At 46.9% G+C, this 23,714-nt stretch overlaps 1 long non-coding RNA gene across 1 annotated transcript in view; it reads right to left on the reverse strand.

Moving 5' to 3' along the window:
- LOC123355258 overlaps positions 1–15,481 on the reverse strand; it is a 32,517-nt gene extending 17,036 nt beyond the window's left edge. The window contains exon 1 of the long non-coding RNA XR_006575037.1: positions 15,289–15,481. This is a non-coding gene — a long non-coding RNA (uncharacterized LOC123355258). The remainder of the gene's footprint in view (positions 1–15,288) is intronic.
- Positions 15,482–23,714: the final 8,233 nt, after the last annotated feature.

The raw sequence follows: 23,714 nt of genomic DNA on the forward strand, positions 1-23,714 counted from the left end.
AGGAAAGAGAGCCTGGATAATATTTTATCAACATAGTAACATTAAGATTTATAATGATTAAATCTGAGCTGCAATTAACCCATTAATGTTTCCCGGCTGATGCTCTCAGTTAAACTGCCCTGGATGGCTGCAGGCACTGGGCTCGGGCAGGCACAGTGCTGGCTGAGAAGGGGCATTTTCTAGCTCGATGGCACTCAGCCAGTTTGCCAGGGAATGCCATCCACCCTTATCACGCTGCTGCTCTCTGGCACACTGCTCAAACCCACAGAGATGTAAACACTCTTCATTTACAAATATGCAAATTTGTTTCTTTTCTGATATGCAAATAGGGAAATTACAAACAGCTAATTAGGGTCAAAAGAGCTATTCATACCAATTAATGAAACTGATACCCTTTTATTTTGAATAGTCATGCCCTCTCTGCTCTCAGCTCCTGAGATAGTTCAATGAAGCTGCTTAGGCTGACAGCTTTCATTTCAATGGAGCAATGGAACAATAATTCAGTAGCATTCAACTGCCTGTTTTTTTATGCAATGTAAGTAGTGGCTTCAGTTGAATATTTGAAACTAGCAAGAAGAGGGATCTTGAGTTTTTAGTGGAACTGTTCATTGGAGAGAATATTCATCAGAATGTCAGGGAAAAGAACATCGTATTTTAACAGAAATAGCTGGTGCGAAGAATGAGAGGGTCCCCATAGCTGCAGCAGGCTCAGGGAAACTGCAGACAGAGAGACACTGATACCTCGGTCCTATGAGGCTTGGAACCCTATACACCCAGAGAGAGCCAGAAAGAGCTGCAGTAAAACCTGCACTGAAAAAAGGACTTCACAGAGACCAGCTTCCTTTACAGGTTTAGTGATTTGTTCAGCTCAAGCTCCTTTCTCCCACATATATAACTAGCAGTTCAATTTTAAAGGGAGAAAGTGTGTATAAGATGGAACAGCCTCAGGGCATTTTACCTGGTGCATTAAAAAGATCCAGGGAGCATATTTATTATGCTAGTCAATGAAAAACCATAGTGAGAAATATGATCACAACTGCCAGTCATGTCACACACACAGCACAAGCACCTTCTTAGACACAGATGCCCTCACTAGCTGGTCACTGAAGGGCTATTTACCTACATGGTCATTGGTAGCGTGGAGAAGATGTGTTGGGTCAGTCTGCTAGAGCAGCCCAACTCCCTGAGTCCATGTGACCAATAGGAGTCCCTAGAAACCATCTGGGGACCAGGGCAAAGGATGCAATGTTGCTCTTGCCAGCCCTGTGCCTAGAGTGTCATCTGTGCACAACCTGCATCTCATGGCAGAGCTGGGAGACTAGGCAGCTCTTACTGCAACGTGGCATTTAGTGAGTGTAGCTCAGACTCCCAGAGCCCCCGATAAAAGAGATGGTTTCCTCTCTGCCATGAGAAGAGTAATTTCTAGGGAATGTCGCCCTTCAGTGCTTGCTTTTATAGTACTTTGCTTCACTGGCTCCTCTGTTCTGAATCACACATGCTGCAATACTCAAATTCATGTGGCCCAGACAAATGTTTTTTAAAAAACATCTGTAGGAACGTTAATGAGTGCCACTCACATCACACAATCCCTCACACGTTACGGGGCTAATTGGCCTACGATGCTAAGAGGACGCATCGGAGCAGGAACGGAAAAGCAACATGCAGAGGCAGCAATTAGCAGTATTTCAAAAACTACATGTAGAAAACATCTGCTTAGTTGACAAAACATGACCCTGGCTTACCTGTGGGCATGGGTTTCTCCAGCTTTACTGAGTAATAAACACATTTCATTATGGTTTGCCTTTAAGATACTGTAAAAATCTCTTTGAACCCTCACCTCAGCTATTGCAGGATAAAAGCTCTCCATGCACAGTGCATTTGCTCAATGAGCTCTTCTCCACTCAGGTAGCGGCCTCAGCTTCCTCCTTTCCCCATTGGAAGTAGCTATTTAATAACTGCAAATGTTTTTGTGTTGCTACATTAGTTTCAAACCCATAGCCAATGCCCTTGTGGAAACTGCATGCCAGCCAAAGCCCATGGGAATGATCCCTCAGCCAGCCTACCCAGTTTCCCCCTTTCCAGCCCTGGAGATTCCAAAATGCACTTACCCCCCTTTGCTTCGAGGTGGCTGGATGGGCCTCTCACTTGGCTCTCAGCAGGGGACAGCATGAGCCATTCCCTCCCCATGACTGGGACAAAGCCTGTCATCAGAGCACACTATGGCCTCACTTCTCCACCCTGTGCGACTCGAGGGAGGCCTGCCGGGGCACCGCTGCAGCTCGCTCAGGGACCTTATACCAGTCGAGGACGAGCTCTGCTCTGTCACCCCTCCTCCGCTCCCTGTCCTGGCCAGGCCCCGCTGACGGTGGGGTGGGGCGCGGGCAGCACTCAAAGGTGCTGGGGAAGACGATCTCTGCACTGTGCTGTGCTGTGCTGGAAATGGCATCTGGCATTTATGACTCAGGTTCACAGTCTCTGATGTGGGGCTGCTTTTAGAAGATCAGATGGCAAGTGCAGCCAGAACGGTGTGTGCTCCCATGGGCCTGGTAGGGAGTGTGCAGCCCTTTCTTGCCAATGCAGACCTTGCCCCCCCTCCCCCCACCCAGGGGTGGCTCCAGGCCCCAGCATGCCAAGCGCGTGCTTGGGGCAGCAAGCCGCGGGGGGGAGGCGCTCTGCCGGCGCCGTGAGGGCGGCAGGCAGGCTGCCTCCGGTGGTTTGCCTGCGGAGGGTCCGCTGGTCCTGCGGCTCCGGAGGACCCTCCGCAGGCAAACTGCCGGAGGCAGCCTGCCTGCCTTTTCGGGAGGTTGGCAGCTCCAGGGTTATCTAGGGGGAGACCTTGTGGTTCTGTGACATGACTGGGCTGAATGTCACTTGGTTTAAGAGACTGTTAATTGGAAAGTTGATGCAGGAGCCTATTGCGTGAAAAACATTTAGATTCTCTAATGGTGAGTCTCTCTGTGGTGGAAGGATGGTCTAGCCTGCAAGGGCACTATGCTGACCCTCAGGGGACCACAGTTCAATTCCCAGCCACTGATTTCCTTGGTGACCTTGTCATGTCACTTAGCTATCCTGTGCCTCAGTTTCCCATCTGTAAGATGGACACAATGCCTCCCTACTGCACAGGGGTGCTGTGAGCCTCAATGATTGATTGTGAGGAACTCAGATACCATGGCAACGAGGGACATACAAGTACAAGCTGGCTAGATAGAATGTTTAGAAGGTTCCTAGCACACTGGGTCAGCACCAGAGACCAAAAAATAGCTTGTAAAAGGAACTGAAAATAGTAAAGAAATAAATTGCTTTTGTATTTTTTAAAATAAACTTGTGCACGAACGTAGTGCTCGTGAAAGGGAGACTGAGGCAGATTGCTTGTGTGTACCCTGCCAGCTCTGTGAGCTCCCCACAGCTCTGCTAACCCAGAGTTCTGATTGTGTAGCTCCCCGGCCTGCCCAAAGCTTTGCCCCTTGGGACAATTTGCCTGGCAAGTCTCTGGACAAAGAATAAGAAAGAGGAGGTCAAGTACACTGATCGGATTTGAACCTATGTCACCAAAGACAAAATGTCCAGCCAGTGACTCAATGTCCCAATTTGCCTCTAAGAAGAGTTTGTTTTCTCTTGCAGTAGGACTCATGCTATCCATAGGGTACGTCGACATACTCGTGTTAGCTCTCATTGAGCTAACACCACTAAAACAGAATGGAGCCGCCCCAGCGCAAGCAGCAGGAAGGGCTAACCACTCTGTCAGAGACCAGAGATGTGTGCTTGGGGCAGCTAGCTGCTTGTACTGCCGCTACCACCTTCCAGTTTTAGTGTGCTACCTTGAGGAGAGCTTGTATGTCTCCTTGAGTTGGGAATCAAATCCCCAGCTCTCAGTGTAGACGAATCCAGAGTTACAGCACTAATTTCCTTGGCTATTACACAGATGTCAGGCTGCTACAAGCACTAATTTGGCCTCTTGCCATATGAGGGTGTGAAAGCCGGATTGAAATAAGCAGCAGGTAAATCAAGTGCGGGAGTTGTAGGGTAAATATAAATACTGCCTGTGTAAAAGGTAAAGATGTGAAGTGTTGGTGGGATTACAGACAACATGATTATGATCTCAGAATTCCAAGAATTCCAAGCTGTGTTATCCCAGAGCTGGTTTGGTTTGGAAGATGATATTAAGGTGATGGGAGGATGTTCTCTATCCTTTCCTTGCCAAAATAGATATTGTAAACTGGAAGCTCAGTCATTTTTACTCCAACAAGCTGTCACTTATTACAAAATTTTAGTGATGAGGAATGACCATTTATTCCTTCAGTTTCTGCTTCCCCAAACTTCTCCTCCTCTATTCCTTAACTGAATCCAGCTAAATGTGCTGCAAACTTTCCTGTTCCTAAGAGTCTCCATCCCAAGTGAAGGTTAGAGCTGAGCAAATAGTGGCAAAATATTTGGCCACTACTCACTTGAATTTAAAAGTAAATTTCAGTGGGACTGCATCTGCAATTCTCTCTGTTGCATTTGCTTTCTGTAAACATTTGAATGTCAAGCTTTGCAAGTACAACTTCTAACACATTTTAAATATGGATGCATGAATATGTGAATTCACTCAAAATACTATCGAGTTCTGATTTGTATATTTGACTAATATTTGGGATTTGCATTTCACACTATACCTCATACTCAGAAAGAGATTGACCACGTGGAGAGTTCTGAACAAAGCAAAAGGAAATGGATCAGGGGTTGGAAGGAAGGATGCAAATGCTAAATCTGTGTTCTTGGCTAGGGGACGACAAAGGGGAGACATGACAACAGCCTGCAAATATTTGAAGGGTGCAAAACTTCCAGGAAGCCAAGGAATGAGTTAGGGAATTAAAACAGAGAGAAGTGAAGGAAAGAAATGACAAATTTAGTTTCAGCAGCAGGGAACCCACCCTGGCAGTGAGATGTATCAGGTGCTGGAATCATCTCCCAAGGGAAGGGCTGGACTCACCTGGGTTCAGACATTTAAAACTAGACTCGGCAAACCACTGGTAAATGCTCACCAGCTAACAGTCCTGCACTGGCCCTTGGTGGACCCTATAGTAACAGTAACACGAAACCACTCAGGTAAGGGTTCCCTAGTCCCAAGGCTTCTCTGGAACTTGAGGGTGCTCAGCATCTCTGAATATCAGGCCCTACGACTCTGTCTTTCCTGAGGCCTTGCTGGCCTGGCTCTCTCCTGTCTGCACTGCCAATAGTACTGGAGCATGCAGCAAATGAGACAGTCTGGGCTCTCCCGCAGCTTGCAATACAAAAACGTCAGGTTTATTGAGACGATGTTGCTGGTGTTGAAAAAGAGGGAATGTAAGTCTAAGGACAGAGGAGAGCTCTGCCCTGGGCAGCATGAAAACAAGGGAGAGCAGGTCCCCTCACAGGAGACACATCAAAGAGAGACTGGGAAATCGGCTTCACAACAGCAGAGCCCACTGGACCCCCCTGCTCAGTGGAGATACATTTAATTAAGGGGAAGGGGAAAGAAAAACCAGCAAGAGACTGATTCTGGCAGGGAACGAGGTCCTTCATTTCCTGTCAAACAGCAAATACTAATCCAGAAATTTCCCCCCTGAAGCCCCCTCTTTATTTCCACGTGTCAGAGGGAAAAGGAACAGGTTTCAGATCTGAAATCAACCGCAGCCAACGCTGGCACCACTGTCATGGTCACATGGTGTACCAGGGACTGTCAGGAAACTGAAAAAGGAGTGACATCATTGGGTAGAAACCAAACGGGGGAGGGAAAAACAGCCATGTGGAAACCCAGTCCCTGGACCAGAGGATAGAAAGTGACATGGCTGTCCATTTCTGTCAAAGGAAAGAGGCTTCAGCCCCCCTCAACACCAGAGAAGCTTTAGGAATGGGGAACCATGATTCTGGTGCCAGTGGTTTCAGGGTCAGAAGAGAATAAGCAAAATAAAAACAAAAAACACCCAGAAGAAATTAATTATACTTGGGTCAATCAGGTGTGTTAAGAATGTGCAGTATTATTGTTATAATAAAAATTCACGGTGCTCCCCCAAACCCGGGACCACACATTGTTGGGAGTGATGAGATCTATATAGCGTGAGAAACCGAAATATCACCATAGAGAACTATGGAGACTTGGGACTTTTCAGTGCTCAGAGGCTATGGGGAGGACCCCCATGGAAATGCCTATAAATTAATTCAATTACAGATGTGAAGCCATCAGTCAGGGAGGCGTCATCACTCCACCATTTTTCCTGGCTCGTAACTCAAAAAGTAAATGAGGCATCTGAGCCCAGTTTGGGAATAATAATTCCTAAATCAAAGATAAATATGTCAGGGCTGCATAAACAGAAATGAGAGTGTGGCCCTATAAATAAGGCGTTAATATTTGTGTGCGTCTGGACAAGGTCCTGCCTTTTACCCAACCCAGCTATTTAGGGACCTGGATGCCTATGATCACAGCTCTCTGGGCTCCCAAGTGCCCAGGTGGCCATGCTCACTGAACCAGTGGCCAGTACTTTCTAGATGTGGCTATCGAGAGTCCACAGCTCCATCTAGACAGTCTCACATGGAAATCAGATGTGTAGGTAATGAGCAGTTACTCCATCTGCATCGGGGTTCTGAGCAGTCCCTAGGATTAAATGACAGATGTGTGATCTGCTTTTCCTTCTCTCCTCATGCAGCACTTCACTGTGCATTATCTTCTCAGTCTCGGTTCCTTCTCCATGGACTCAAATTGATACTGTACAAAGAATTTTCAGAGCTTCCCTAACAACTCCTATGCCACCTCTCCCTGCCCTGGCACAGGGCGTCTGCCTGGGGCACTCCTACAGCTGGCGATATGGGCTGTGAGGCACACAAATGCTAGAGCCTCAGGAATTCGCCCACCACCTCTATGCTTCCGATGGCTGGAACAGCAAACACTCAGCTGTCATCTGCCTAACCGCTAGGCAGCGCAGCTCTCGTTGCATCTGGAGAGGAGAGGTATGTGCTTCCTTTTGTACAAATCACAATGTTATAGCAGAGGTGTCAATAGCTGATACCACATAGAAAAATTTAGCACATTTAATATTGCCAAACTGATTAAGAGTTGGTTTGCCAGGAGTAGAGGTGAAGTAATGAAACATGAGATGACATGGTTACCACTGAGTGAGACATTCTCATTGCCCTGAGCACAGGCTAAAAGCATAGAAGACTGAGACATCCACCAGGCTGGAAGCCAGACTTATTTCATCCACAAAGTTTGCAATGAAAATTCTAATGAAGTAATCCTGAGATCCTGCAAAGCTCTTACGTGGAATCCACGGTAGGAAGTCCTTCTACCAAGGTCAGGTCTACACTACCGCTTAAGTCGATCTAACTTACATCGCTCCAGGGTATGAAAAAGATATCCTCCCGAGCAACGCAAGTTACAATGACCTACGTGCTGTCCATACCGGTGCCACATTGGCAGGAGATGCTCTTCTGCTCACACACTTTCTGCCTCTCACAGAGGTGGAGTAATTATGCCGACAGGAGAGTGCTCTCCCGTCGGCATAGAGCATCATCACAAGACGGGCTGCAGCATCGGAGCTGCACTAGTGTAGACCTGCCCCAAGATGCACAATGTTGGGGTGGGAGGGAGGCCCAACTGCTATAGGACTCTCTCCCTCCTCTCCTTGCTGTCTGTCCTTCCCCAGTTTCCTCTGACTCCTTTGTGGGTCCCCACTTCTCAGTCTCAGCCGTAGCTCATGCTCCCACCCCCTGCCCCTTAGAAGGAGAGGACAGATATAGAATGAGCATGCTGCTTCTCTCAGATGCAGTGTCCAAATCTTAAAACTCACAACTTCATGGCAGACTGCGTTTTTTCTCTTTTGAGCTCTTGGCAGAGCTGGGAACAGAATCTAAGTCTCGAGTCCCGGGCCAGGGACCTATCCACTAACTCATGCTGCCTCTTCAGGACACAGTACTGCCATCTCTGTTCCTTGCTGTAGCATAACTTGGCACAGCCCTAACCCTCTGCCAGCCCTGTACTGGAGTCCAGCCCAGGCCCCAGCCCAAGCCCACAGCAAGGGTGTGCTACCCCTCCCTCTGTGAAGTTGCCTGGGTTATAATTTGGTAGAAAAGCACACCTGGGAAGAAGAGGTGATAGATATAATCAGATATTTTCTGTCTTCAGCTGCCACCCATGTGCACACCTTCCCCACAAGCTGTGGAGTGAATCTGCTAACAATTCTATTAATAACAGGCAGAGTGTAAGTAGGTGAACTGGAGGAACTTGTGAGAAAGCAAAACCCAAAAGCTAGATCAGTCGCTATGATCAAAGCACACAGATAATGATCTTGGCCCGCAGACAGATCCCACCTCCCATCAGCCCATCTCCAGGCACATCCAGGATGGTGTAGCTAGGCACATTCCATACAGACAGACAGACAGATACGCACACACACACACATATAGATAAAAACAGCAACTGCAAAGAGCCACTGATGACCCTGGGAAACTTTGGATGGCAGAGCTTTCTTTGGAGCGACTGTCTGCATTTCTCTTCCTTCTAAAACACTGTGCAATTGCCTGAAAATCAGATCTTTTGTTCCTCAAGGGCTCATGTCTCCCTGCTGCTTAGCCCTCATCTGAAGTCACAGTCTATTTGTGGCATCACAGTTAGCGGCTACAGAGGTGACTGTGACATCACACACAGCATTCTGGCTTCAGTCAGGGTGGCAGCAGCAGGAGTAGGTGATTAGTGTTAAGAAAGATTCAGGTTATTTGCAGACAAATCTCCACAGCGATGAACACAGAGAAATATAGGAAACGGGACAGAGACAGGACTAGGGTGTTCTGAGTTTCCCAGGCAGTGTTATCTGTTCTCTTGGGTCCTTCCAATGCTGAGGCAAAATCCTGATTTTCTTGTCTTTGAAGCAAGGAACAAGGGATCAGACTCTAAAGTTCTGGCTCGTTATTAACTGTCTGTGTCACTCAAAGGCAACTTTCACAGAGGCCCAACTGTTCACAAGCATCTGCATATCAGCAGCCAGAACTGCAGCCAGTGAGGGAGGAGACAGAGTGGGAGGCTCCCAAACAGGCCCCTATGAATACAAATGCATTGTTATAGGGGTCACTGTAGCCACGGGCTCAATACCATAGCCGTTGCTGGGAAATTTAGCCAGAGGGGCAGGAGGGACATGGCCACAGGCCCACAAGGAGTAGCACTGGGGTATTTTGTCCAGCAGGATTTCAGGTGGCTTGTGCTCCTTGTGTATTTCTGAAACACCCCCACACACTCTGCCTGCCCATTCCCAAGTCCTCTCTGAATTTGGGGGCAGAACCCAAAGGTGTCCTCTGAAAAAGAAGTCTGACTCAGGAACAGACGGAATTAATATAAAACAGCCATGTCCTCATCACCACATGTTACTATTTGCAGGTACAATCAGCCACTGACCCAAAATACCCAAACTCCCACATTCCTGTAAAGGCTGGGAAAGCCTAACCCAGGGGTCAGCAACCTTTCAGAAGTACTGTGCCGAGTCTTCATTTATTCACTCTGATTTAAGGGTTCACGTGCCGGTAATACATTTTAACATTTTTAGAAGTTCTCATTTCTATAAGTCTACAATATATAACTAAACTATTGTTGTATGTAAAGTAAATAAGGTCTTTAAAATGTTTAAGAAGCTTCATTGAAAATTAAATTAAAATGCAGAGCCCCCTGGACTGGTAGCCAGGACCCGGGCAGGGTGGGTGCCACTGAAAAACAGCTCGTGTACCACCTTTGGCACGCGTGCCATAGGTTGCCTACCCCTGGCCTAACCCATCCTCTTCCAATCCCAGAGCCATAGAGGAAGGCAGGACTGCGTGAAGGAAATGTGGTCTCTGACATTGCTCTGGTTCTGCTGTGTGCTGTGATACATGATCTGAAAGTTTCCTCTTCAGAGACTTAGCAACTGCAGAGCCTCCCAGCCTAGGAATGTTTGGAACCCGATGGTAGAAGACAACAGTGTCTGTATGCCCCCGAGGTTTTAGAGAGCCCTCTTTGTGTTTCCAGTTTTTCAGATGGTGGGTCACAAGTGACAGACACATCACAACAAGCTGCATCAGCCATGCTGTTTCATGTCCCATAACTTAATGGAAAGCAGTTGACAGGAGCCAGTGAGATGCAATATCTGGAACGTTTTAGGAGAGCTTTTGGGGAAAACACAAAACTCCAGAAGATTTCAGAATCCACTTTAATTATTTTGCTGCTGTTAAATATAAATGAGCAATCCTATCCCTTTCCCGACTCCTGCAGGGGAGATGACAAGTCTGTGGGTCCTTCTCTCAGGCCCCTCTGAAATACAGATGCAACATCAGAATCTCTGTCTTCAACAGTTTCTGTGTCCGACACTTGTGCAAGGCTAAATATTATTATACACAGTGCATAAAAGGTAATTTCATAGCATGGCCTTATTAATAATGCCAGTGCTGGCAATTCTTTCAAATGATCAGAATATGTTCCTTTGAAAACAAGAGAAGATAAAAAGTGTCACAATACTGGATGCTAAGGCCAGGTACTGGGAAGCTGGAAGGATGAACGGTGAATTGCCAGAGGTACTGTTCTATTAAAAGACATTTTCATTCTCAGAATGGAGTGGTCTATTACAATTCTAAATAGTCCTTAATTCCGCTGATGATGAATTATGCTGTTTAAAGACAAATATTGCACTTTTTGCAAACCACGAAGGGAAGCAAGGATGGACGGACAGAGTCCCCACTGAGTGCTTCCCTGGCTCTGTGCCATTTCCTGACTGACAGCTGATAATTATCTTTGATTTAATGTTGCTTAATGTTCTTTTTCCTCCCCTCTTCCTCTCTTCCCCCCATCCCCTCTCACTCACATATAGCAGGATAAGGAGCGATTTGCAAGGACTACGTGGCTTCAGTGAGCTATAAAGATGATGTGGATTTTATTTAGCTCCTGAAAACTTTGAACATAGGAGGAACAGACTGGCTAAGAAAAGCAGAATTAAAGCTGCAAACATACACCGAGAGGAGGAAAGTAAAACGATAAACTGGAGAAGTAAATGAAGAGCCCTGGATGTGGATGCATTCCAAGCTAATCAATTCATCTAATTTCTATCCCCTAATGGTTGAACCATGCATCACTATAATGCATTCTGGAATTTGGATGCGCATGAGCTTCCCAAATAACGATGTGCATACCTGCACAGAACACATTGGTCTCTGCAGAAGAACACTGCAGCAGCAAAGCAAAGAGTTCTCTTAAGCCTGCAGTGGGCATGAGAAGCAGCCAGTCATACCCAGTGCCACAGGAATTAGCTAGCAACTTTTCAGAACGGAGTTTTTAGAAGCAGGTACTTAAATGTACACACAAGGAAGAGATCATGAGGCTAGCACCAGTAGTTGGTGGATACACTATGGCTGCTTATATGTCATGATCTTAATATTTTCCTTCCTGATACAGCACAGTCAAATTGCCTTTCAATGACCAGATAAAACTGATTGGGGATATTGGCCTAAAAGTGGAGATGAGAATGCCTGCGAGAGGAGGACATTAGTCAGAAATGATTCCAAAGCCCTAAAAAAGAGGAAAGGAAAAGAGGAGGAGCAGGAAGCAAAGGAGTGAAATGTAGCTGGTGACTGCCTTTTGGATGTAGAGCTGCACAGATTAGAACTGACGACGCTGTGCCGTTGGCCATAGGATCGCTGGACAATCATCCAAGCACTTTGGATTTCAAAGCACTTTACAAACATGAATTAATTGAACCCTGCTCTGTAGCTGGAGAAACCAACACACAGAGAGCGAAAGCAACTTGCTCAAGGTCACACAGGGAGTCTATGGAACCCAGATCTCTGGATGCTCCGGACTGTGCCTTACTGCTAGGCCCATGCTCCCACACTCTACCCTGCCTGTCTATTGCTAATCACCCTGAGGAGGAGAGTGATTGTTTTCAGCAGAGCTCGCAGGCAAAGCAACTCTATTGTCTGAACCAGGGTATTCTAGTTGCCTGGACATTGGGGCATCTGCCTGAGGTATCACGCCTCCCTCTCTCCTCGGTCCTCTTTTCCTCTCTCACGCCTTTTCTGCAAAGGTTCCCCAGGCACAGCACTAAACTGAAAGTTATAATGCCTGCCCCCCCTGGACTTGAGCTACGCTTGTCACAGTCAGGAGCTCAGGTTCACTCACACTTTCCATTATTTATGAGGGAGCTCGAGCCTCTTCTGCACCTTCTCCGGCGAGAAGCAAAGACTGTGAGAAAATCAAAACAATTTCCTGTTATGTTAGTGGGACCGGTACTAAGATCAGAACCTCCCTCTGTTCCTCCAGCGCTCTCACTTGCCTCCTCAATGTCTATAGGTCTCCTTTCCTCCCCCAGCTTTCTGAATTTTTAAAGTTCATTTTCTAATGATGAATTTCAAGAAAAAGTAACAGCCCCTCCACTTTCCTTCCAATTCGCAATACAAGCCACAAGCATAAACACAAGGTCACTTTAATTGCTCGAAACCAGGGGTTCTCAACCAGAGGTCTGGGGCCGCTGTGGGGCCCTGAGCAGGTTTTAGGGGGTCTGCCAAAATAAACCAGAGAGCAGGGCCGGCATTCGACTTGTTGGGACCCAGGACAGAAAGCTGAAGCCCGAAGCCCCACTGCCCAGGGTTGAAGCTGAAGCCTGAGCAACTTAGCTTTGCAGGGCTGCCTGTTGTGTGCGGCCCCAGGCTATTCCCCCGCTTGCTACCCCCCTAACGCTAGCCTTGGCTTTTAATCTACTGGAGATGCAGAAAAACATTTGTCGCCACAAAGGTGGGCCAGGGAAGTTTTAAGGGGGGCTCAGAAAGAAAAAGGTTGAGAACCCCTGTCCTAAACTAGCACCTAGCATTGCTTTCCAATTGCTGGAATTCCACAGTCGTTATGTTAGAGAGAGGTTAAAACCTATTTCTCACACTAATGTTAGGCCCCTCCTTTGTTTTCCCCTGTACTTCAGAAAATGGGTCTGATGCCATATCCTCCTCTGAGCTGATTATTTTTAAAGAAACTAATTTGGGTCTATTAAATAAGTGTTTTTGAAGCTGCTTCTGTGCAGAGACAATTTATTTAAATTTCAGTGATTTTTTCTGATATGAAAACAGATGCAGGCACTAAAGTCTGAACAAGAAGAGGACTTGTAAGCTCTAAAGTTTTACATTATTTTGTTTTTGAGTGCAGTCATGTAACAAAAAAAAATCTACATTTGTAAGTTGCACTTTCATGAGAAAGAGAAAGAGAATGCACTACAGCAGTGCTTCTCAAAGCTGGTCCACCGCTTGTTCAGGGAAAGCCCCTGGCGGTCTGGGCCCGTTTGTTTACCTGCCACGTCCGCAGGTTCGGCCAATCATGGCTCCCACTGGCCGCGGTTCGCCCCTCCATGACAATGGGGGCTGCGGGAAGTGGCGTGGGCTGAGGGATGTGCTGGCCACCCTTCCCGCAGCCCCCATTGTCCTGGAGGGGCAAACCGCGGCCTGCGGACGTGGCAGGTAAACAAACCAGCCCGGCACGCCAGGGGCTTTCCCTGAACAAGGGGCAGCCCAGCTTTGAGAAGCACTGAACTACAGTACTTGTATGAGGTGAATTGAAAAATACTATTTCTTTTATCATTTTTACATTGCAAATGTTTGTAATAAAAACAATAATATGAAGTGAGCACTGTATACTTTGTGTTCTGTATTTTAACTGAAATAAATGTATTTGAAAATGTAGAAAAACATCCAAAAATAATTAATACATTTCAATTGGTATTCTACTGTTTAACAGTGCGATTAAAGCTGCAATTAATTGCGATTAATTTTTTTAATCATGATTAAATTTTTTTAGTTAATTGCGTGAGTTAACTGTGATTAACCGATAGCCCTACAATTTGCAAAAGCATCTAAGTGAGTTGGGAGCCTAAGTCTCATTTTCAAAAGTGACTCGGGAATGTAAGGGCAGGATTTTCAAAAGGGCCTGAGCAGATTAGGTGCCAATGAAAGTTAGTGGAACTTAGGGTTCTAAGTGACGTGGGTGCTTTTGGAAATGTTACGCCAGGGACTGACCACTCAGGTGACAAGAGCTCAGAGGGAAGTGCTTATTATTGATCACGATTAGGACAGTTTATCACAACAGTATTGGAGTGCCGAGGGCGAGACCAGCAAACATCACTGAAATAGAGTTTTAAATTGGGAATTGTCCGATGCCCCGAAGAAATGTCATGCAAAGAACTAGAGCTGTGTTCGCACTGGGAAAACGGGACAGCTTGTGCTAATGTTCCGAGCAATGGTTACCATGAATAGTGCTCAGCTATTATGGTGATGGGCGCCAGTAGAAATCCTGCAGTCGATAGCGACACGGGTAACTGTCAGAACAGGACAGCATCCTGTAACCCAGCTTAGTCCTCTACACGGTGCAAAATTGCCCTCTTCTTTTCTTGATTTCCCCACTCCCTCTATTAAAGCACAGCTAATGTCACTGGGAGAAATGAAAGCTCACCCAGGGGCCTCCCTGGCATGGTGATGTGTGTGGCTGCAATGCAGGTGCTGTGATTCTGCTATTACGGCATCAGAGTTCTCGGTGAGGTGGGTTCAGCTGACATAACTGCATCTGCCCACCCCCAACACCAAGCTCAAAGACCCAGAAATCCAGACTGTATCTCAGAAAACACAAATGCCTGATGCCCTGAGTAAAAACGCCTCTTAGCCAGTAGACAGGGCCTTTGGGATGAGAAATGAGAGTATCTTCCAGGAACGCCACGGCCCAGGGATCCCTGTGTGAACCACTTCTCACAGCAGCCCCCCAAGCAAGGAACCCAGCTCCCTCCAACAGCACCACCTCCAGCAGGCATCCTTTTCCTCCCCTCAGTAACAGCCCTCTCAGCAAGTATCAACGTCTCCCCATACAGCAACAGCAAGCACTGCTCTTGGTGCAGCCAGTAACACAGCCACTGGGCCCCATGGAGCGAGCCACCAGCAGCACGTTCAGTGCCTTTCTCCCACTTACATCGAGGATCTGCAAACATTGTGTCTTTTCAGTACAGAGTGTTTAGTATTTTCCACTCATTTCTGCATTCAGAAACTTGAACATTTGCCTCCCCTTCCAGAGTTTCCCTGCCCACCCCCTTGTGCCAGGCAGCTAGGCACTTCCATGCCAGGGCCCGTGTACTGGGAGGAACATGGCACTATGGGGCTCAAATGCCGATATCCCTTTGGTATCCAGTGCCTCTCAATTATGGAGAAAAGGACCAAACAAGTTGGATTTTTTGGCTATGCAACAATAAAAGTGAAAGGCACTCTTTGCCCTTGTCCTGTGTCAGGATTTGTACTCACCGATGACATCTTTTATAAACACGTCATGTACCCCACCTAAAGGTGCTGTGTGCTCAGTAAGTGCCAGATGTATTAGCATTCTCCAGCCATAACTTCTGGAGTCGGCATTTGACTATTTTTGCATTTCTTCCAGGTTGTAGTTAGACAACTCCTAATTCTTTGGGGAACACAAGGACTATAAAATGCCAGAGCTTCACTCCGCTGAAATAACATTAGCAAAATATCAAGTCCTTTATGATGTCATGAGGGATTCCTTAATGTGACTATAGCCTCCTAATGACATCATAAAAAACAACTGCAGCATCAGAAAACAGCCAGAGGTCATCAATCAGCCCATTCTCTCTCCTACTCACCAGGGGCACCAGCCAAACTTGCTCCTATCTTCTTTTTATGACCAGCGCTGTCCGCTGAATAGCACACAGAGAAGAGACTAATAATCATTCAAATGTCAGGGAGAATGTGTCAATCATCACCTGAAATGTTTAGCACACCTGAGGGAAATTCGGGTGCCTGAGCTGAAACAATCTGCAAATTTAATATGTAAAGGGAGCGGCAATATGCAGTGAGAGGTGACCTAGTGCTCCCCAGGGAACAGAGACACCCAGGCTATGTCGCTGGATCGACGCGCTGACGATCGATGCACTGGGGGTCAATTTAGCAGGTTTAGTGAAGACCCGTCAAATCGACCGCAGATCGCTCTCCAGTTGACCCTGGTACTCCACCCCGAAGAAGAAGAGTTAGGTAAGTCGATGGGAGACACTCTCCCGTCGACCCAGCATGGTGTAGACACCACAGTAAGTTGACCTAAGCTACGTCGACTCCAGCTATGTTATTCACGTAACGGGAGTTGCATAACTTAGGTCGACTTACCGCAGTAGCGTAGACATAGCCTCAGTTAGGAGTTCAGCCTATTTTTAAATATGGGGAGTAGGGGACTTCGGGCTTGTCTACACTTAAAATGCTGCAGCTGCACCGCTGTAGTGCTTCAGTGAAGACACTACCCGCCCCAACTCCCCCCAAGACTCGGCAGCTAAGTCAACATTCGTCCATTGACCTAGCGCTGTCGACACTGGGAGTTCGGTCATCTTACCTAGGCAGTTCAGGAGTGTGGATTTACTCCAAGCGAGCGACGTAGTTAAGCCAATTTAGTTTTCTAGTGTAGACCAGGCTTAAGAACAAATTCTCTGGTTGCGCCCTCACTCCCTTGACTCTCAGCAATAGCTTTTTCTGTGTTCTCCAGACACTCATTTGCACACACTCAACACAACCAAGGCCTGGCTGAAAGAAAGGTTTTTGTTCTTGAATTGAAATGGGTGATGGTCCCATTGAGACCACAGTGACTGCCAAATCCTCTGCCAAGAATGGCAACTGCCTCCCGCACTTTTCAAAATGCAACACACCAAAGTTAGATCCTCATTGTTATCTCTTGGGAAAACGTTGGAAGCTTTCCTGGGTGGTTAGAAGTCTTCAGGAATATCCCAGAGAAAAGCCCAGACTAGACACAGACCGCTGAATTCTCTAGAGTTTTTATAATCACTACACTGAGATTTTTAAAACAAGGGTCCTGCCATCGCAGGCTGAGCAAAAGCTAAGGTTAGTCACATGACTGGTAACGGAAGAAAGGCTCAGAGCTCACTGTTGTCACTTTGCCCCAAATCCTCCCCCCAGTTCGCAGCCATGCTCTCAGCCACAACTCCTGCCCTGACAGCCCGCACACCTGCCCCTGCATGATAATGCCCCCTGCACAGTCCCCCGGTCTTGCTCTCTCCTGAAGAGGGAAATTGCACTGCTCAGAAACAGCTGGCTTCCAACAGTTGCTCACTAGTTACATTCAATTCCCTATATATTTTACTCATAAGGAGGGCAGGCTTTCTGCTCCCAGCAGGGCTGGGTACAAATGTCTGAGGAGCCTCTCATGCCCTCAAGAGCTTATAATCCACCTAAAAACCAACTACAGCCCATAGAGCTTTCCTGAATATTAGCAGGGATTAGCCATTGCTATGACAGGCTTTTCTACTGTCTGTGAACTAGGAGATAACTCCAAGGCAATACAGGAAAGCTTTTTCACTTTCCTTCCCAGTGTCCAGGATTCAGTTGTTGCAATCACAGCATAACAATCCACAAATCCATTAATAATTAGTGTGGTTAAGTAGTCTCAAGTCAGCTAGTTGCAATGAGAGCTCAACCACAGCCCCGTGGGCAGCAATTTATGGTATCATTTCATTTCCAATCTTGTTGAGGGCTCCCAGCTACATGGATAATTGTTAACATCTCTCTGAAGCTCTTCTGGCTGAATTCATTTCAGGACATTTGTAAATATTTAGCAATGCTTTAATACTGAGAATATCTTCAGGTGAGAGAGAGAGAGCAATAACGCTGGAAATACAGACAAGGGTTTTCCTGCCTCATGGAGGGCAGACTCCCCATCAGTTAAAAAGCAGTATATGTTATCTGCAATTGCACGCCATTAGTGACTGCAGTAAATACCACTTGAACACATTCACAAATGTTCAGAGTCCGTTGGCCCCAACTCAGCAGAATGCACCTGAAAATCCCCTGCAAACAACTGTAGCAGCAAGGCCAGTGAGGTATTGTCCTGTTTCCAGGGCAGGTCCAAGCTAATCGGTGGCCTTCGCGAGGACACTCCAGCTCTTCCCAAAGCGCACTGCAAGGCAGATGGTTCAGTGACATATGGATGTGCATTAATAGGTGCATGAAAAGAGAAGATTTTAGAATGTGAACTAGTGAGTTGGATCCTGCACCACTGATTTCAGTGGGAGAAAGTGCTACTGAAAATCAGCTGCTTGTTTGAATATTAATACAATCCCCTGAAGTCTCTGGTCATGGTGCCTCTGGCTGGTTGGGCTGGCACCTAATCTTTGAACATGCAGCAGCTGCTGGTGCTGATGCTTGGAATCAGCACTCCCTTTTCTAATGTATGTGGCTACTATTGACAGAGAGACAAGCTGTTTTCAGGATGGAAAGTCAAGATCAATCACACAGATAAATGGATAGTGGAAATAGTTAAAGGCCATTGTGATTCCTTTAGCAATAGAATGCACTGGACACAGTGTAGTTATCCAAATTTCTTCCTTCATCAGCCCCAGCAAAACCTGCTCCACTTGAGAGTATCAGGAAGAGGAAATGCATTTATCGCAGCTCTAATTTTAACTGAAGCTGGAGCTTGTCTCTCAGATCAGTGGTGGGAGCGCTCTGGAGTTAGCACCACAATTGTGACTATGACTCTGAATCATCTCTGAGAGCACTCAAGGCAGAATCATAATCTGCTTTGTGCTTTGCTTGCTCCACTGAGCAGCTGCAGGGAGCAGTGTATTTCCATAGATGATTTCTTTTTAGAAGGTTTTGTTTCCCATTTGTTTCTGGGTCTTACTGTCTTGTCCCAGTCTTCAGAGGTGCAGATAGTTCACCTCCCACCCCACCTCTGCCTAAGCTGGCACAACATGCAACCCCTCTCAGCACTCTGATGTCTCCCTGCTGGCCAGTTCCTTTCCTGCTAGGCTCCCATTCTCATGCTCCCTAGGCAGGTCATTTCCATTCACCTGTGAGGGAAGGACGAAGTCAAATTGTGTCTGTTTCACAGATGTTAAAGTTATTTATCTATCTTGTGAAAGCTGTTCAGGGAGGGGGAGGCAGCAAACATCAGAAAGGGGTCGGACTCTGATGCTGGGGCTGCTTTGACACATTTATATAACCTAGGACGCTTGGTAACTGTTGGGCACCATGCAGTTAAAACTCACCTGCTGTTCGCCATAGAAATCTGTTTGCAGCAATAAGTGAGTCGAGGTTAGATCCTGCTCCAGATCTGCAGGGGGTGACAGAACCATCACTTGTACGGCAGAAACTTCTGCACTGCGGGCAGTCGCTGCATTGGAGCTGCAAACAGTCTGTTGATCATTTAGTCCATTACACCTATGCCAGTCTGGTCTCAGCTGAGACCAGCCAGAGCGCGTTGTTTCTCATGCAAATGGCTGAAGCTCTTTCTATGGAACCTGTTGAGCTGGCTGTGCTAAGCACTTACCCTTTGCAGGAGAGCCTCTTGCCCAAGAGATTGGCTGATCGTTGGCTGTGAATTTCCACACATCATTTTTTTCTGCCAGATCTTTAGTATTCTTTTCATGTCAGTTTTGCTGGGCAGCTATGACTGCCCATTCACAGACCATGACAAGGCCAAACTCTTTAATAACTGGTGCTGATCTGGATGAATTTCCTCGTGAGGTTTCCTTCCACTTCCCTTTCCCATGTTCCAGCTGATAGTCCTGAGTGTTGTTCTTGGGCTGAACACTAATGTAAAGGATGCCAGATTCCATGCTCTATGGAGATCACTTCAAGTCAGAAAGCGGGATGGAGGGGATGGAGTAGAGGGTTGCTGCTGGCATTTTGGATAAATGGGGAAAATAGTTATTTTAATCTCAGAGCTACTCTAATATTTGTAAATTATATAACCTCACTCCTAAAAGAGGGTTATTTGAGTAGAATGTCATGCTAAATGAGTATATTTACTGCATACGTTAACTGCAGTGGAGAGCTGTTAAAAAGATACGCTTGTTGCACCAAAATGTTATTCTTTTAGCAGGTCTGTTAGTTCTATGGGTCTCCAATTCAGAGGCTTTGTTCTTTCAGAACACACATTTCAGTTTGATATACAGAAAATGTGTTCACTGAACTGATCAATTCTTGTATCAGGCTGACTTTCTGTTGATTTTTATGTCATTTGGTGACACTGGAGTCGATTCTTTTAACAGGTTTATTCCTGTAGCAAAGATTCTCTTACAAGCAACTCACTCTGTCTCAGCAGAAGTGTTGGTTTGGTGAACAAAAGTGTATTCTCTTAACAGATATTAGTTTTAATAGACGCTATAACATAATGATTAGCACTGCCCTTCCCAGTGCATCCTTGTCATTATGTTCTTTTTATAGCTTGTTTCAGTTATTATGTTCTGTGGATAAAAACTTGTGTTATAACATCTGTAACCTAAGCATTGATAATATTCATTGTTGCTCTTTACTAAATGCTAATACACTTTAATTGCATGTTATTCTCTTTATACTTAGAATAAGAAGTGTACAAATTCATGTTGTATCAGTTATGACCTCTATTAAAAAGCCCTGGGAAATCTCTTCTTTGATCATATATTTATGAAGCAGTAAAGAGATTATTTTATGTATTGGGAATATTGGCATCATGATGCCCCTGGAGCTAGACACGTGACTGCTATGAAGAGATGTCAGAAAATACCTCATTGTGCATGTGTGTGTCCATGTATGATTTCTGTTCAGTCACAGACCCCACTCAAAGAACTAGGAGTCTCTCTGCGTAAAGCTCACTGTCACAGAGTGTAGATACCTCACAGTGGGGGGGGGTGCGTATGGAGGAGGGGGAGAGAGAGAGAGATTGAGAGAGAGAGCGTGTGTGTGTGTATGTGAGAGAGAGCACAGAGGAGGGGAAAAGTCTCGTTTAGAGCATGGGAGGATGCTCAGAAGGATTCTTCATTGGATGAGAAATAGCTGCACTGCATGCTTGATGGATAAGGCCATCTGTAAACAGCTTTTGGCCCTTACTATTAGTGATGCAGAACTTGTTGGGTGAAACATTTCTGTTTCCTTAGCCAAGAGAAAGGGCGATGTACTTCTGCAGGAGCTTGAGCCCTTCTGACTATGCCTGATTCTCTGACATGCAGCCACAGAGTTTGTTTAGCTCCTTTGTGAAATTGTGCTGCAGCTGGTTCACTGCACAAGCAAGACAGGAGCATCACCCTGGTGGAACTGGAGAAGAGAGTGGAGATGGACTGGTTCAGAAATGGTTGTTGGCCTCTCCTCCTCCAGGGAAGTGGAGAATACAACTTTTCATGGACAAATCTAGACACTGGTTACACATAGAGTTGCCAACTTTCTAATTGCACAAAACTGAACACCCTTACCCCGCCCCCACCCCAAGGCCCTGCCCCTGTCCCACCCCCACTCACTCCAGCCCCCTCCCACCCTCACTCACTTTCACTGGGCTGGGTGACGCTGAGTGGTGCTTACCTCAGGCAGCTCCCGGTCAGTGGCGCGGTGGGGATAAGGCAGGCTCCCTGCCTGCCCTGGCTCCGCGCTGCTCCCAGAAGTGGCCAGCGTGTCTCGCCCCTAGGCGGAGGTGCGGTGAGGTGGCTCTGTACAGTGCGCACTGCCCGTGCCCATAGGTGCCACCCCTGCAGCTCCCACTGGCCATGATTCCCAGCCAATGGGAGCCTCAGAGCCAGCGCTTGAGGTGGGGGCAATGCATGGAGCTCCCCTGGCCGCCCCTGCACCTAGGAGCCCAGGGACATGGTGGCTACTTTCGGGAACTGCACAGAGCTAGGGCAGCCTGGCTGTGCCGCCGAACAGACTTTTGACAGCTTGGTCAGCGGTGCTGACTGGAGCCACCAGGGTCCCTTTGTGAACAGGCGTTCCAGTCGAAAACCGGATGCCTGGCCACCTTAATTACAGATTCAAGTCATGCACATCCAGCCCAAGGTCTTTTGGGGAAGCTGGGCAAGGGTAAGAGTTTTTCAGGGAAAAACCACTTCTTTTTGTAATGGCAATTCTGCTCTGAACAGGGATTTTCTAAAAATGGCACTTTGGGCTTCCACATTTAGGTTCAAATTTGCAACAGTATGAATGTCTGATCAGTGTATGCATACACACATATCCAGGGCTCTGGTGTGCAGCAGTGCAGACCAGAGATATACTTGTGCATAATGCATGCATGTGCACAAGCATGAGCACACACACTTGCACACACACTTAAGATTATTGTCCTGAGTGATGCCCATTCAGCCCTATGGGCACAATTCAAAGGCAGTGGGGATATACTTGTGTTGCTGCAATTAGACCTTATGTAACAATTCTGTAGCTCAATGTTTGCTAAACTTGGGATGCCACTTGTGTAGGGAAAGCCCCTGGTGGGCTGGGCCAGTTTGTTTACTGCCCTGACCGCAGGTTCGGATGATCACGGGTCCCAGTGGCCACAGTTTGCCGCTCCAGACCAATGGGAGCTGCTGGAAGCGGCGCGGGCCGAGGCACATACTGGCCACCACTTCCCGCAGCCCCCACTGGCCTGGAGCAGCGAACTGTGGCCAGTGGGAGCCGCGATCAGCCGGACCTGCAGATGGGGCAGGTAAACAAACTGGCCCAGGCCTCCAGGGGCTCTCTCTACACAAGTGGCATCCCAAGTTTGGGAAACACTGTTGTAGATGATGCATGAGCTCCAAAAGAATCCAGTTCACTCTTCCAGAGCTTGGTCAGTTTGGCAGGTCTAACAGCAGTAAAACTTTCCATACTTCACTGAAGTCAGCAGATCTGACTCTAAATACTCAGAGGGAGCAGGTGTGCTGAGTAAGAATGGGCCATACTTACATTGTCCCTCTTCAGAGCAGAACCACATTTTAGACAGCAAAAAGAAGGCATCTGATTTCTCTTATTTGACCAGCGCAGGGCACTTTTTCCTTGCCTGGCTCTATCACCACCATGCATCCATGCTTCAGTCAGGGGTCAAGGTAACCAGAACCATGGGTACCAGACAAACCCCCTTTCACAAGCCATATAAAAATATGGTTCTTTGAATTGTATCTAAATGAACCACATGCAGGAAATAAAGGACCTTATGACTGCACAAGACTTGGTATTTACTCTCCCTAGAGACTTGCATAATGCAGAAGTGTGCATGAAAGGGAGAAGGTCAAACCACGTATAGGGAGCACTGGGGCTCTTTTATAGGGAATAAGCAATGGGTAAAACTGCTGCAAAGGGAGAGAAGCTTGGACTATCCGTGGTTTCAGAGCTTCAGCAGAATGTGGGCAGGGCCTGTTAGCAGGGCCCCGACTCCATGAGCAGACTCACTGTGTAGGTGACCTACACGTTACCAGAGACAAAACACAAACTGAGACTGCAGCTCTACTAAGTGAGACTCTGCAGCTGAGCTAATCTCTGCTTCAAACTTTTACTTTACCTAAAATCTGGCACTTCAAACACGGTAGTTAATCCCACTGATATGCCAGGAGAGAGCCCGGACACATGGTGAACACATGGTCTATGGCGAACACTGCAATCCTTAGGGTGCCATGACTTCATTGAAAGTTTATCCTCTTCCTACTGCAAGACAGGCCTCTGGGTCTAAAATCACATGACAAAATAAACCTGGCTACTCTTAGGAGAACTCGCAAGGGTTCACCTCAGCTGGTATCTCACACTCAAAAGTGGCTAAAGCCAGATGCTTCGGAGGAAGGCATAGATCCCCACAACACCCCTATCGAATAGGGGACATTTCTTCTTTACCCCAGCTAGCAATCTACTTGTACCCTAATCTCTAATATCTTAATAACTAATCTCTAGAATCAGAACCCATTTGTCCCAATAACATACCGTTCTCTCTTTAACAGCTCCACTTC

The sequence above is a fragment of the Mauremys mutica genome, chromosome 23, assembly GCF_020497125.1.
Source record: "Mauremys mutica isolate MM-2020 ecotype Southern chromosome 23, ASM2049712v1, whole genome shotgun sequence".
Lineage (NCBI taxonomy): Eukaryota > Metazoa > Chordata > Testudines > Geoemydidae > Mauremys > Mauremys mutica.